Genomic DNA, 15,427 nt, shown 5'->3' with positions numbered 1-15,427 from the left:
TCACACCTCAAGCTATAGGAAGGGTCTCAGGATTGGAATGGGAAGGAGTTTGATATCACATCTCATGCCATAGTATGGGTCTCAGGTTTGGTAGAAGCATTGGGATATCACATCTCATGCTATCGGAAGGGTATCAGTATTGGATTTTGAAGAAGTTGGATATCCCATCTCATGCTATAGGAAGGGTCTCAGGTTGGAATGGGAAGGAGTTGGATATCACATTTCATGTTATAGGAAGGGTCTCAGGATTGGAATGGGAAGGACTTGGATATCATATCTCATGCTATAGGATGGGTCTCAGGTTTGTTATTAGAATCATTGAGATATCATATTGCATGCTGTAGGAAGGGTCTAAGGATTGGAATAGGAAGGACCTGGATATCACATCTCATGCTATAGATAGGCTCTTAGGTTTGGAAAGGGAAGGAGTTGGATATCACATTTCATGTTAGAGGAAGGATCTCAGGTTTGGTATTAGAAGCATTGAGATATCACATCTCATGCTATAGGAAGGGTCTCAGGATTGGAATGGGAAGTAGTTGGATATCACATCTCATGCTATAGGAAGGGTCACAGGTTTGGTATAAGCATTGAGATATCACATCTCATGCTATAGGACGGGTCTCAGGATTGGAATGGAAGGAGTTGGATATCACATCTCATGTTATAGGAAGGATCTCAGGTTTGGTATTAGAATCATTGAGACATCACATCTCATGCTATAGGAAGGGTCTCAGGGTTGGAATGGGAAGGAATTGGATATCACATCTCATGTTATAGTAAGGATCTTAGGTTTGGTATTAGAAGCATTGAGATATCACATCTCATGCTATAGGAAGGGTTTCAGGATTGGAATGTGAAGGATTTGGATATCACATCTCATGCTAAAGGAAGGGTCTCAGGTTTGGTAGAAGCATTGAGATATCACGTCTCTGCTATCGGAAGGGTCTCAGGATTGGATTGGGAAGGAGTTGGATATCCCTTCTCATGCTATAGGAAGGGTCTCAGGATTTGAATGGCAAGGAGTTGGATATCACATCTCATGCCATACGAAGGGTCTCAGGTTTGGTATAAGCATTGAGATATCACATCTCTGCTATCGGAAGGGTCTCAGGATTGGAATGGGAAGGAGTTGGATATTCCCATCTCATGTTATAGGAAGGGTCTCAGGTTTGGTATTAGAAGCATTGAGATATCACATCGCATGCTATAGGAAGGGTCTCAGGATTGGAATGGGAAGGACTTGGATATCACATCTCATGCTATAGGGAGGGTCTCAAGTTTGATATTAGAAGCTTTGAGATATCACATCTCATGATATCGGAAGGGTCTCAGGATTGGAATGGGAAGGTGTTGGATATCACATCTCATGATAAAGGAAGGGTCTCAGGTTTGGTATAAGCATTGAGATATCACATCTCATGCTATAGGACCGGTCTCAGGATTGGAATGGAAGGAGTTGGATATCACATCTCATGTTATAGGAAGGATCTCAGGTTTGGTATTAGAAGCATTGAGACATCACATCTCATGCTATAGGAAGGGTCTCAGGGTTGGAATGGGAAGGAGTTGGATATCACAACTCATCCAATAGGAAGGGTCTCAGGTTTGGAATGGGAAGGAATTGGATATCACATCTCATGTTATAGGAAGGATCTCAGGTTTGGTATTAGAAGCATTGAGATATCACATCTCATGCTATAGGAAGAGTCTCAGGATTGGAATGTGAAGGATTTGGATATCACATCTCATGCTAAAGGAAGGGTCTCAGGTTTGGTAGAAGCATTGAGATATCACGTCTCTGCTATCGGAAGGGTCTTAGGATTGGATTGGGAAGGAGTTGGATATCCCTTCTCATGCTATAGGAAGTGTCTCAGGATTTGAATGGCAAGGAGTTGGATATCACATCTCATGCCATACAAAGGGTCTCAGGTTTGGTATAAGCATTGAGATATCACATCTCTGCTATCGGAAGGGTCTCAGGATTGGAATGGGAAGGAGTTGGATATTCCCATCTCATGTTATAGGAAGGGTCTCAGGTTTGGTATTAGAAGCATTGAGATATCACATCTCATGCTATAGGAAGGGTCTCAGGATTGGAATGGGAAGGACTTGGATATCACATCTCATGCTATAGGGAGGGTCTCAAGTTTGATATTAGAAGCTTTGAGATATCACATCTCATGATATCGGAAGGGTCTCAGGATTGGAATGGGAAGGTGTTGGATATCACATCTCATGATAAAGGAAGGGTCTAAGGTTTGGAAGGGGAAGGATTTGGATATCACATCTCATGTTATATTACGGGTCTCAGGTTTGGTATTAGAAGCATTGAGATATCAAGTCTCAGAGTATAGGAAGGGTCTCAGAATTGGAATGGGAAGGAGTTGGATATCACATCTCAAGCTATAGGAAGGGTCTCAGGATTGGAATGGGAAGGACTTGGATATCACATCTCATGCTATAGAAAGGCTCTCAGGTTTGGAAGGGGAAAGAGTTGGATATCACATTTCATGTTAGAGGTAGGATCTCAGGTTTGGTATTAGAGGCATTGAGATATCACATCTCATGCTATCAGAAGGGTCTCAGGAATGGAATGGGAAGGAGTTGGATATCACATCTCATGCTAAAGGGACGGTCTCAGGTTTGGAAGGGGAAGGATTTGGATATCACATCTCATGTTATAGGAAGGATCTCAGGTTTGGTATTAGAAGCATTGAGATATCACATCTCATGCTATCGGAAGGATCTCAGGTTTGGTATTAGAAGCATTGAGATATCACATCTCATGCTATCAGAAGGGTCTCAGGATTGGAATGGGAAGGAGTTGGATATCACATCTCATGCTAAAGGGAGGGTCTCAGGTTTGGAAGGGGAAGGATTTGGATATCACATCTCATGTTATCGGAAGGATCTCACGTTTGGTATTAGAAGTATTGAGATATCATATCTCATGCTATAGGAAGGGTCTCAGGATTGGAATGGGAAGGAGTTGGATATCACATCTCATGCTATGGGAAGGGTCTCAGGTTTGGTATAAGCAGTGAGATATCACATCTCATGCTATAGGAAGTGTCTCAGGATTGGAATGGGAAGGAGTTGGATATCACATCTCTTGTTATAGGAAGGATCTCAGGTTTGGTATAAGCATGGAGATATCACATCTCTGCTATCGGAAGGGTCTCAGGATTGGAATGGGAAGGAGTTGGATATTCCCATCTCATGTTATAGGAAGGGTCTCAGGTTTGGTATTAGAAGCATTGAGATATCACATCTCATGCTATAGGAAGGGTCTCAGGATTGGAATGGGAAGGACTTGGATATTACATCTCATGCTATAGGGAGGGTCTCACGTTTGATATTAGAAGCTTTGAGATATCACATCTCATGATATTGGAAGGGTCTCAGGATTAGAATGGGAAGGAGTTGGATATCACTTCTCATGATAAAGGAAGGGTCTAAGGTTTGGAAGGGGAAGGATTTGGATATCACATCTCATGTTATATTACGGGTCTCACGTTTGGTATTAGAAGCATTGAGATATCAAGTCTCATAGTATAGGAAGGGTCTCAGAATTGGAATGGGAAGGAGTTGGATATCACATCTCATGCTATAGGAAGGCTCTCAGGTTTGGAAGGGGAAAGAGTTGGATATCACATTTCATGTTAGAGGTAGGATCTCAGGTTTGGTATTAGAGGCATTGAGATATCACATCTCATGCTATCAGAAGGGTCTCAGGAATGGAATGGGAAGGAGTTGGATATCACATCTCATGCTAAAGGGAGGGTCTCAGGTTTGGAAGGGGAAGGATTTGGATATCACATCTCATGTTATCGGAAGGATCTCACGTTTGGTATTAGAAGTATTGAGATATCAAGTCTCATAGTATAGGAAGGGTCTCAGAATTGGAATGGGAAGGAGTTGGATATCACATCTCAAGCTATAGGAAGTGTCTCAGGATTGGAATGGGAAGGACTTGGATATCACATCTCATGCTATAGGAAGGCTCTCAGGTTTGGAAGGGGAAAGAGTTGGATATCACATTTCATGTTAGAGGTAGGATCTCAGGTTTGGTATTAGAGGCATTGAGATATCACATCTCATGCTATCAGAAGGGTCTCAGGATTGGAATGGGAAGGAGTTGGATATCACATCTCATGCTATAGGGAGGGTCTCAGGATTGGAATGGGAAGGACTTAGATATCACATATCATGCTATAGGGAGGGTCTCAGTTTTGATATTAGAAGCATTGAGATATCACATCTCATGCTATCGGAAGTGTCTCAGGATTGGAATGGGAAGGAGCTGGATATCACATCTCATGCTAAAGGAAGGGTCTCAGGTTTGGAACGGGAAGGATTTGGATATCACATCTCATGTTATAGGAAGGGTCTCAGGTTTGGTATAAGCATTGAGATATCACATCTCTGCTATCGGAAGTGTCTCAGGATTGGAATGGGAAGGAGTTGGATATCCCATCTCATGTTATAGGACGGGTCTCAGGTTTGTTATTAGAATCATTGAGATATCATATTGCATGCTGTAGGAAGGGTTGGAATGTGAAGGACTTGGATATCACATCTCATGCTATAGATAGGCTCTTAGGTTTGGAAAGGGAAGGAGTTGGATATCACATTTCATGTTAGAGGAAGGATCTCAGGTTTGGTATTAGAAGCATTGAGATATCACATCTCATGCTATAGGAAGGGTCTCAGGTTTGGTATAAGCATTGAGATATCACATCTCATGCTATAGGACGGGTCTCAGGATTGGAATGGAAGGAGTTGGATATCACATCTCATGTTATAGGAAGGATCTCAGGTTTGGTATTAGAAGCATTGAGACATCACATCTCATGCTATAGGAAGGGTCTCAGGGTTGGAATGGGAAGGAGTTAGATATCACATCTCATCCAATAGGAAGGGTCTCAGGTTTGGAATGGGAAGGAATTGGATATCACATCTCATGTTATAGGAAGGATCTCAGGTTTGGTATTAGAAGCATTGAGATATCACATCTCATGCTATAGGAAGGGTCTCAGGATTGGAATGTGAAGGATTTGGATATCACATCTCATGCTAAAGGAAGGGTCTCAGGTTTGGTAGAAGCATTGAGATATCACGTCTCTGCTATCGGAAGGGTCTCAGGATTGGATTGGGAAGGAGTTGGATATCCCTTCTCATGCTATAGGAAGGGTCTCAGGATTTGAATGGCAAGGAGTTGGATATCACATCTCATGCCATAGGAAGGGTCTCAGGTTTGGTATAAGCATTGAGATATCACATCTCTGCTATCGGAAGGGTCTCAGGATTGGATTGGGAAGGAGTTGGATATCCCTTCTCATGCTATAGGAAGTGTCTCAGGTTGGAATGGGAAGGAGTTGGATATCACATCTCATGTTATAGGAAGGGTCTCAGGATTGGAATGGGAAGGATTTGGATATCACATCTCTTGCTATAGGAAGGGTCTCAGGATTGGAATGGGAAGGAGGTGGATATCACATATGCTATAGTTAGTGTCTCAGGTTTGGAACGGGAAGGAGTTGGATATCACATCTCATGTTATAGGAAGGGTCTCAGGTTTGGTATAAGCATTGAGATATCACATCTCTGCTATCGGAAGCGGCTCAGGATTGGAATGGGAAGGAGTTGGATATCCCATCTCATGTTATAGGAAGAGTCTCTGGTTTGGTATTAGAATCATTGAGATATCACATCGCATGCTGTAGGAAGGGTCTAAGGATTGGAATGGGATGGACTTGGATATCACATCTCATGTTATAGGTAGGCTCTCAGGTTTGGTATAAGCATTGAGATATCACATCTCATGCTATAGGAAGGGTCTAAGATTTGGTATAAGCATTGAGATATCACATCTCATGCTAAAGGAAGGGTCTCAGGATTGGAATGGGAAGGAGTTGTATATGACATCTCAGGCCATAGGAAGGTTCTCAGGTTTGGTATAAGCATTGAGATATCACATCTCTGCTATCGGAAAGGTCTCAGGATTGGAATGGGAAGGAGTTGGATATCCCATCTCATGTTATAGGAAGGGTCTCAGGTTTGGTATTAGAAGCATAGAGATATCACATCTCATGCTATAGGAAGGGTCTCAGGATTGGAATGGGAAGGACTTGGATGTCACATCTCATGCTATAGGGAGGGTCTCAAGTTTGATATTAGAAGCATTGAGATAACAAATCTCATGATATCGGAAGGGTCTCAGGATTGGAATGGGAAGGAGTTGGATATCACATCTCATGATAAAGGAAGGGTCTAAGGTTTGGAAGGGGAAGGATTTGGATATCACATCTCATGTTATAGGACGGGTCTCAGGTTTGGTATTAGAAGCATTGAGATATCAAGTCTCATGGTATAAGAAGGGTCTCAGAATTGGAATGGGAAGGAGTTGGATATCACACCTCAAGCTTTAGGAAGGGTCTCAGGATTGGAATGGGAAGGAGTTTGATATCACATCTCATGCCAGAGTATGGGTCTCAGGTTTGGTAGAAGCATTGGGATATCACATCTCATGCTATCGGAAGGGTATCAGTATTGGATTTGGAAGAAGTTGGATATCCCATCTCATGCTATAGGAAGGGTCTCAGGTTGGAATGGGAAGGAGTTGGATATCACATTTCATGTTATAGGAAGGGTCTCAGGATTGGAATGGGAAGTACTTGGATATCATATCTCATGCTATAGGACGGGTCTCAGGTTTGTTATTAGAATCATTGAGATATCATATTGCATGCTGTAGGAAGGGTCTAAGGATTGGAATGGGAAGGACCTGGATATCACATCTCATGCTATAGATAGGCTCTTAGGTTTGGAAAGGGAAGGAGTTGGATATCACATCTCATGTTATAGGATGGATCTCAGGTTTGGTATTAGAAGTATTGAGATATCACATCTCATGTTATCGGAAGGATCTCAGGTTTGGTATTAGAAGTATTGAGATATCACATCTCATGCTATAGGAAGGGTCTCAGGATTGGAATGGGAAGGAGTTGGATATCACATCTCATGCTAAAGGAAGGGTCTCAGGTTTGGTAGAAGCATTGAGATATCACATCTCATGCTATAGGAAGGGTCTCAGGATTGGAATGGGAAGGACTTAGATATCACATATCATGCTATAGGGAGGGTCTCAGTTTTGATATTAGAAGCATTGAGATATCACATCTCATGCTATCGGAAGTGTCTCAGGATTGGAATGGGAAGGAGCTGGATATCACATCTCATGCTAAAGGAAGGGTCTCAGGTTTGGAACGGGAAGGAGTTGGATATCACATCTCATGTTATAGGACGGGTCTCAGGTTTGTATTAGAATCAATGAGATATCATATTGCATGCTGTAGGAAGGGTCTAAGGGTTGGAATGTGAAGGACTTGGATATCACATCTCATGCTATAGATAGGCTCTTAGGTTTGGAAAGGGAAGGAGTTGGATATCACATTTCATGTTAGAGGAAGGATCTCAGGTTTGGTATTAGAAGCATTGAGATATCACATCTCATGCTATAGGAAGGGTCTCAGGATTGGAATGGGAAGGAGTTGGATATCACATCTCATGCTATAGGAAGGGTCTCAGGTTTGGTATAAGCATTGAGATATCACATCTCATGCTATAGGACGGGTCTCAGGATTGGAATGGAAGGAGTTGGATATCACATCTCATGTTATAGGAAGGATCTCAGGTTTGGTATTAGAAGCATTGAGACATCACATCTCATGCTATAGAAAGGGTCTCAGGGTTGGAATGGGAAGGAGTTGGATATCACATCTCATCCAATAGGAAGGGTCTCAGGTTTGGAATGGGAAGGAATTGGACATCACATCTCATGTTATAGGAAGAATCTCAGGTTTGGTATTAGAAGCATTGAGATATCACATCTCATGCTATAGGAAGGGTCTCAGGATTGGAATGTGAAGGATTTGGATATCACATCTCATGCTAAAGGAAGGGTCTCAGGTTTGGTATTAGAATCATTGAGATATCATATTGCATGCTGTAGGAAGGGTCTAAGGGTTGGAATGTGAAGGACTTGGATATCACATCTCATGCTATAGATAGGCTCTTAGGTTTGGAAAGGGAAGGAGTTGGATATCACATTTCATGTTAGAGGAAGGATCTCAGGTTTGGTATTAGAAGCATTGAGATATCACATCTCATGCTATAGGAAGGGTCTCAGGATTGGAATGGGAAGGAGTTGGATATCACATCTCATGCTATAGGAAGGGTCTCAGGTTTGGTATAAGCATTGAGATATCACATCTCATGCTATAGGACGGGTCTCAGGATTGGAATGGAAGGAGTTGGATATCACATCTCATGTTATAGGAAGGATCTCAGGTTTGGTATTAGAAGCATTGAGACATCACATCTCATGCTATAGGAAGGGTCTCAGGGTTGGAATGGGAAGGATTTGGATATCACATCTCATCCAATAGGAAGGGTCTCAGGTTTGGAATGGGAAGGAATTGGATATCACATCTCATGTTATAGAAAGGATCTCAGGTTTGGTATTAGAAGCATTGAGATATCAAATCTCATGCTATAGGAAGGGTCTCAGGATTGGAATGTGAAGGATTTGGATATCACATCTCATGCTAAAGGAAGGGTCTCAGGTTTGGTAGAAGCATTGAGATATCACGTCTCTGCTATCGGAAGGGTCTCAGGATTGGATTGGGAAGGAGTTGGATATCCCTTTTCATGCTATAGGAAGGGTCTCAGGATTTGAATGGCAAGGAGTTGGATATCACATCTCATGCCATAGGAAGGGTCTCAGGTTTGGTATAAGCATTGAGATATCACATCTCTGCTATCGGAAGGGTCTCAGGATTGGATTGGGAAGGAGTTGGATATCCCTTCTCATGCTATAGGAAGTGTCTCTGGTTGGAATGGGAAGGAGTTGGATATCACATCTCATGTTATAGGAAGGGTCTCAGGATTGGAATGGGAAGGATTTGGATATCACATCTCTTGCTATACGAAGGGTCTCAGGATTGGAATGGGAAGGAGTTGGATATCACATATGCTATAGTTAGTGTCTCAGGTTTGGAACGGGAAGGAGTTGGATATCACATCTCATGTTATAGGAAGGGTCTCAGGTTTGGTATAAGCATTGAGATATCACATCTCTGCTATCGGAAGCGGCTCAGGATTGGAATGGGAAGGAGTTGGATATCCCATCTCATGTTATAGGAAGAGTCTCTGGTTTGGTATTAGAATCATTGAGATATCACATCGCATGCTGTAGGAAGGGTCTAAGGATTGGAATGGGGTGGACTTGGATATCACATCTCATGCTATAGGTAGGCTCTCAGGTTTGGTATAAGCATTGAGATATCACATCTCATGCTATAGGAAGGGTCTCAGGATTGGAATGGGAAGGTGTTAAGACGGATTTCTGAACTCTGTCCTGGTGGCGCAGAGGTTCAGAAGGCCAACCTAATTACTTGGAACAGGGTAACCTCTGGACAAGCCAGACCAATCAAGGTAGCGATCGCGGCGGTCAAGACTAGGTCTCAAGAGGGGTGAGGGTGACTGAAAGCCCGCAATGAGCACACAAAGCAAGAGCGCTTACAAACTACTCCAAACAGTTGTTTATATCAAAAATAGATACACATTTATTATAAGGCCTCAAAACTAATGACCACAGTAAAAGCAGCAACATACAACGATATTAAACCAACACATACACTATCCACCCAATATATATACAGAATACACAGTTTCACAGCATTAGCAGCACGAAATATGTTATCCACCTGCAGGGGAAGGAAAACAGGCAGTGCGAACCAATGCGTGTGATATGTCCGCCTTCTGAGGCCCCTAACTAGATGGTAGTCCAATCCCTACGAAGAGTGGAGCCTAGCGCTCAAAAGTACCTGCACACGCCGGTGCCAATGGGCAGAAGGTGAAGCTCTTCGGAGGACGTTGAACAGCTCTGTAGGGAGCTCTAATGAAGGAGAACACGGTCCGCGACTCTAGCGCAGCCTCCACTGTGAGGCAGAAGCAGGGCGCGAGTACGGACAAGGGGTGCTGTATTCACAGCGGGGAAAAGCAAGGGGCACTGCAGGAGGGCGACCAGATCCTAGCTAATCTACTCACCGGTCCCCGAAGCAAGCAGGCCCGAGCTTCTCCTCGATAGATGCAGCTTCTGGCAGGTTCTGAAGAGCAGGGAACGTCTCGTCGTCGTGCAGAGTAAAAAGACGTCCCGATCGAAGAAACAAGCACAGTTTTGTCGCCACAGCAGGGCAACGGAACGGCCGGGTGTATTCAAGCCAAACGAGCACCGCTCACCTCTAGCTTAGGACTGCTAAGCAAACGAAGCGTATGAGCATGCCCCGGACTCAGAATACCACCCAACCTGTCGGCGATTACAGAGCAGGCCTCCTTAGTAAGCTGGTCAGTCAACTGGATGGCCCAGAGACACTTCCGAAGGCTTACAGCAGGAGTTGATGAAGGTGCCGGGAATAGCTGGTCCTGCTATTCCAATAGGTCGAAGCGCCAGTACAGGCCTTCTTGTTCGATCTTAGGTGGAAAGGGCTTCACCGGACGACAGCAATGAGGAGCAGAAGTTCTTCAGGGGGTCACCAGCGATTCCTCGGTCCAGCCTCGTGTTCGCAGGATACTTGGCTCCTGTATCCCTGGGTTCGTAAGAACTCAGGAGATCGACCTGGTAGTGGTGTTTCCAGCTCCCTCTTATCCACGGTTCCCTTCGCGCCAAAACGGAGGGGAGCCAATGGGAGATCCGCTCATCAACACACATACCATACGTGGACCAATCACGGACCACAGTGGTCCCAGGCATTCACACCACCCTAGACTCTCTGGCACCCAGGATGTGTATTGGGACCAGACAGCCCAGCCCACATCCTGGGGGCACTCAAACGACATGTAGAAGCCCGCGAAAGCAACCGTGTTTCGCGGGAAACTACATGCCCAAATAAGGAAGGCCCCGGGTCGCCTGACCCGGGGGAAGGTAAAGGGAGCAAGACGGACAGTGGACTAGACAAAGGAGCCTCGTGGTCCGGCCATTTTGTGTAGCCGGGCCACCCTTTTGTGTTCGCGGCAAAAACGTGCTCAGAACGGCAAAAGGAGCTCAAAATAAACCAAATGATCGCTGCCACCAGCCCAGTCCCTGAATGACTTGCACCGATCCAAAAACCATCCTACAAGAGTGTCTAGGGTCTGTAGAAGGCTAGAGACCCAAGAGAGCTGTAACTTAGCTTACAGTGCCCTCTTGTGTCGTGTTGCACTAAAATGGCGACACGATAAAAGAAACTACGGGAAACAGCGTTCCCCGGTACTGACTGTCTTAAGGGCATGTCAGTTTCCCCGTAAGAAAGGAGCGAAAGCCCAGAGGAGTACAGCAGAAGGCTGCACTTCTCTGGCGAAGTCAAGAAAACAGGTTGAAAACAATAGCAAAAAGTTTAGGGGTTGCCACATGGAAGGAAAGTTCCCTACAATAACGAAATCTTTCCTAACACTCGCCCCTCCCAGACTATGGACAGGGGGAACTAATCCACCCCTGGATGAGTCTCTTGTTCAGGTCGGTAAAACATTCTGGACAACCCATCAGCATTGCTATGTTGGACACCTGGCCTATGCTCAATAGTGAAGTCGAAGCCTTGTAGACTTATGGACCACCTAAGCAACTTTGGATTCTCCCCCTTCATGTTCATTAGCCACTTTAACGGCTTATGGTCAGTCTGCACAGTGAAGTGGGTCCCATAGAGGTAGGGCCGCAGCTTCCTTAGGGCCCACACAACAGAGAAACATTCTTTCTCTACCGTGGACCATCTGAGCTCTCTGTCCTTAAGCTGGCGACTAATAAAACCGATAGGGTGTTCCTTACCCTTCTCATCTACTTGTGATAGTACAGCTCCTATCCCAGTGTCAGAGGCATCCGTCTGCACGATAAAAGGTCTTTGATAATCAGGGGCCCTGAGCACAGGGGCCTGGCACAAGGAGTCTTTCAAGCCATTGAAGGCCTTCTCACACTCGTCAGTCCAAGTTACCTTCTTGGGTTTCTTCGGAGTTGTGAGGGCAGTCAGAGGAGCAGCTATGGTGCCATAGTCTGCCACAAAATTGCGGTAATAACCCGTGAGTCCTAAGAAGGCTCTCACTTGGGTTTGTGTAGTGGGGGTAGGCCAGTCTTGTACTGCTTGTACTTTACTGGGGAGAGGCTGTCTCCTCCCTCCACCTACTTCATGTCCAAGGCAAACCACTGAGCCTTGTCCATTTTGGTGAGGGGCCACTCGGACACCCTCAAAAGAGCTTTCTGAAGGACTGCTTTGGAACAGGTCAGGGAGAGGTTCAGACTCCTCTTCCTCAACGTCTGAAGCCAATAGCAGTGCTGCGATTTCGCCGCTTGGGACGAAAGCCTTCAGCCTATTCACGTGAAACACTTTTAGAGCCTGTCCAGGCCTTCCAAGGTCCACTGAATAGCTAACCTCACCCAGGGGCTCCACCACTGGGTAAGGGCCTGACCATTTGTCCTGTAAAGCTCGAGGCCTTATGAGATTCATGATCAGGACTTGCTGACCAAGTGTAAAGTTGATGAGGGAAGCTTTCTGGTCGTACCAAGGTTTCACCAGCGCTTGCCCTGCCTTCAATTTATCACTAGTCAAGCCTATCAGAAGTACCATCCGTTTTCTGAGCCCTAGCACATAATCAACTACATTGGTAGTAACAGGGGGAGTGGGCATCTCCCATCCCTCTTTGATGATGGCTAAGGGTCCCCGTACGGGATGACCGAACAGAAGTTCGAAGGGGCTGAAGCCAACACCCTCCTGTGGTACCTCTCGGTAGGCAAACGGTAAGCATGAAACAAGAAGATCCCATTTTCTTCTCTGAGGCTCCTCCAGAGCCCCAATCATGCTTTTTAACGTCCTGTTAAGACGCCCCCCCAGACCATCGGTCTGGGGGCGGTATGCAGAAGAGAACCTGTAGGTGACCCCACATTCTTTCCACATAGCCTGCCTATACTTCGACATAAAGTTGCTGCCATGATCCGACACAACTTCTTTAGGGAAGCCAACCCTAGTGAACATGCCGAGTAAAGCTTCTGCAACTGGCTTGGCAGTTACAGTTGTAAATGGGACGGCCTCAGGATACCTGGTTGCATGGTCGACCAGCACCAGGATAAACCTATTGCCTGAGGATGTTTGCGGGTCAAGGGGACCAACCATGTCGATCCCTACCCTTTCAAATGGTACCCCCACAACTGGGAGCGGTACCAACGGAGCTTGGATTGTCGCGCCAACCTTACCAGACAACTGGCAGGAGGCACAACTCCTGCAGTGACTTTCTACTTGCACCCCCATCTTGGGCCAGTAGAAGTGCATGGATAACCTTTGCTTGGTCCTCCTCATACCAAGGTGACCAGCAAGGTGAACGACATGCGCCAACTGCAGGAGGAAGGGCCTAACAGCAAGGGAAACCACCAACCTCCTATGGTCTCCTTCTGTAGACTCTGTGGGCTCACTATAAAGGAGTCCACCTTCCTGGTAAATCCTTTGCAACCCAGGAGGTTCACCCTCAAGCTGGGAGCAGGCCTGTCTCCTTAGGCCTTCCAGAGATGGGCACTCACGTTGGCCCTTACTGAAGTCGTCCCTATCAGGACCTCCTTCAACTAACAAGTCTTTTAGTTCAGGATGGTCGTTGGGGTCGAACACTTCAGGCATCGCCACCTCCTCGTCAGGCTCGGGCGATTGACCAACTCCCTCCACCGCAGTGGTAGGCGAGTTCGGGGGAATATTCTCTTTCCCCCGTCGGGACTTGTTGACTCCTTTCGCCTTGGGTTTCCCCTTCGGCTGGGGCGGCGTATTGGACTTGGCCAATGCTGCCCGTGCTTGAGACCGTGTGTAGGGTCTTTCGGCAGTGTCTCCTACGAGCCCTAGAGTTCTGAGATCATTGCCCAACAAGACCTTTCCCGGGACGTTTCTCTGAATGCTCACTGGAATCCTAACTGCTGTACCATTTAAAGTTAGATTAACAGGGATCACGGGAAACATACGGAGGGGGCCGTCAGCCAACTTAGTGGGCATCAGAGTAGCTCTGGCAACTTCCTCTGAGTCTACCAAGGTAGAATCCACTACAGTTCGACTGCACCCACTATCCCTAAGAGCTGGAGTATCCACTCCATTGATCAGCACACTGTCTTTAAAGTAGTGCTTGGTATTATCCGGAATCCTAGCATACGCCTCTGCGACTTTAGGCTCCCAGGAACCCAGGGACACTAAAACTACCTCAGCCTCTATTCCGCTGGGAAATGAGTCTGAGGAGAAGGATGCTCCTGTAATCTCTTCTTCCTCGTAGGAGGAGAAGGCCAGATTAGCGGAGTGGACCCCCAAATGTCTAACCTTACAACGGGGATCCCCCTTCACATGGTCAGTTGCTCCACAAGAAAAACAAGCCCCATTGGGTCTGTTTACGTAGGGAGGCTTATTATAACCAGAGTTCTGTTTCGGAGGCGAACCTCCACTACCCTGTGAGTTCTCGGATGGCTTACCCTTATTTTTCTTTTTGTGGCCCTTATGGGAAGAAGATTTAGCAGTTTCCCCACCCTCCACATCTTTGGACTTTTTCCCTTCCTCCTGCTTACCAGGATGAGTTTTGTCCTTATGGGACACTCGATGTGACACCCATAAATCTGCTGCAATGGCCAGCTTCTTAGGATCTATCTCCTTCGAATCGGCCAAATGCTGCTTAAGCTCCGGGGAAGAAGAAGCAAAAATGTGTTCCAGCATGACCAGATTGATCATGCCTTCGAAGGTAGAAACCTTATAACCTTCAACCCAGCCAGTCAAGTTTTTCAGGGACTCAGCTACATACGACACCCAAGTACCACCTTCCTTTTTCTTATACTCTCTAAACCTTTTCAAATATTGGGTCGGAGTCTTCCCAAACTTTAAAATGAGAGTCTGCTTCAACATTGCAAAATCAGCGCGCTCAGCCTTCGACATTTCCATAATGGCACTGCAACCAGAATGGGGCAGTCTGCTGAGTAACCATGCAATCTTATCCGCATTATCAACCTCTTGAACCTCGCATGCATATTCAAACGCATTCAACCAGTCCATAATGTCATTTCGTTCCTCATACACACTGAGCAGATCTTTTGGAAACCGTGGATGAGAGGAAGCCCCAGAACCATGTCCAGGACCCTTGGACCCATTTGCGAACTGAAGCTTGGCCAGTTCCAACTGGTGATCCCTGTCTTTTTGTTTTTCTGCCTGGTCGATTTTCAGTTTGGCTATGCTGAATTCAAGCTCCTGCTGCCTAAACCGCAGCTCTTGCTTCTTGAATTCAAGCATAGCCTCCCCATCAACACTGGCAGAGGAAACGTTAGACATTACATCCTCCCTGTCCTCGTGGTCGTGATGGATCAGTGCAGCGGCAGAACCGTCGGTTC

Source organism: Ambystoma mexicanum, chromosome 12, assembly GCF_040938575.1.
Source record: "Ambystoma mexicanum isolate Mex_15411 chromosome 12, UKY_AmexF1_1, whole genome shotgun sequence".
Classification (NCBI taxonomy): domain Eukaryota; kingdom Metazoa; phylum Chordata; class Amphibia; order Caudata; family Ambystomatidae; genus Ambystoma; species Ambystoma mexicanum.
Note: the sequence above shows the minus strand (reverse complement) of the source record.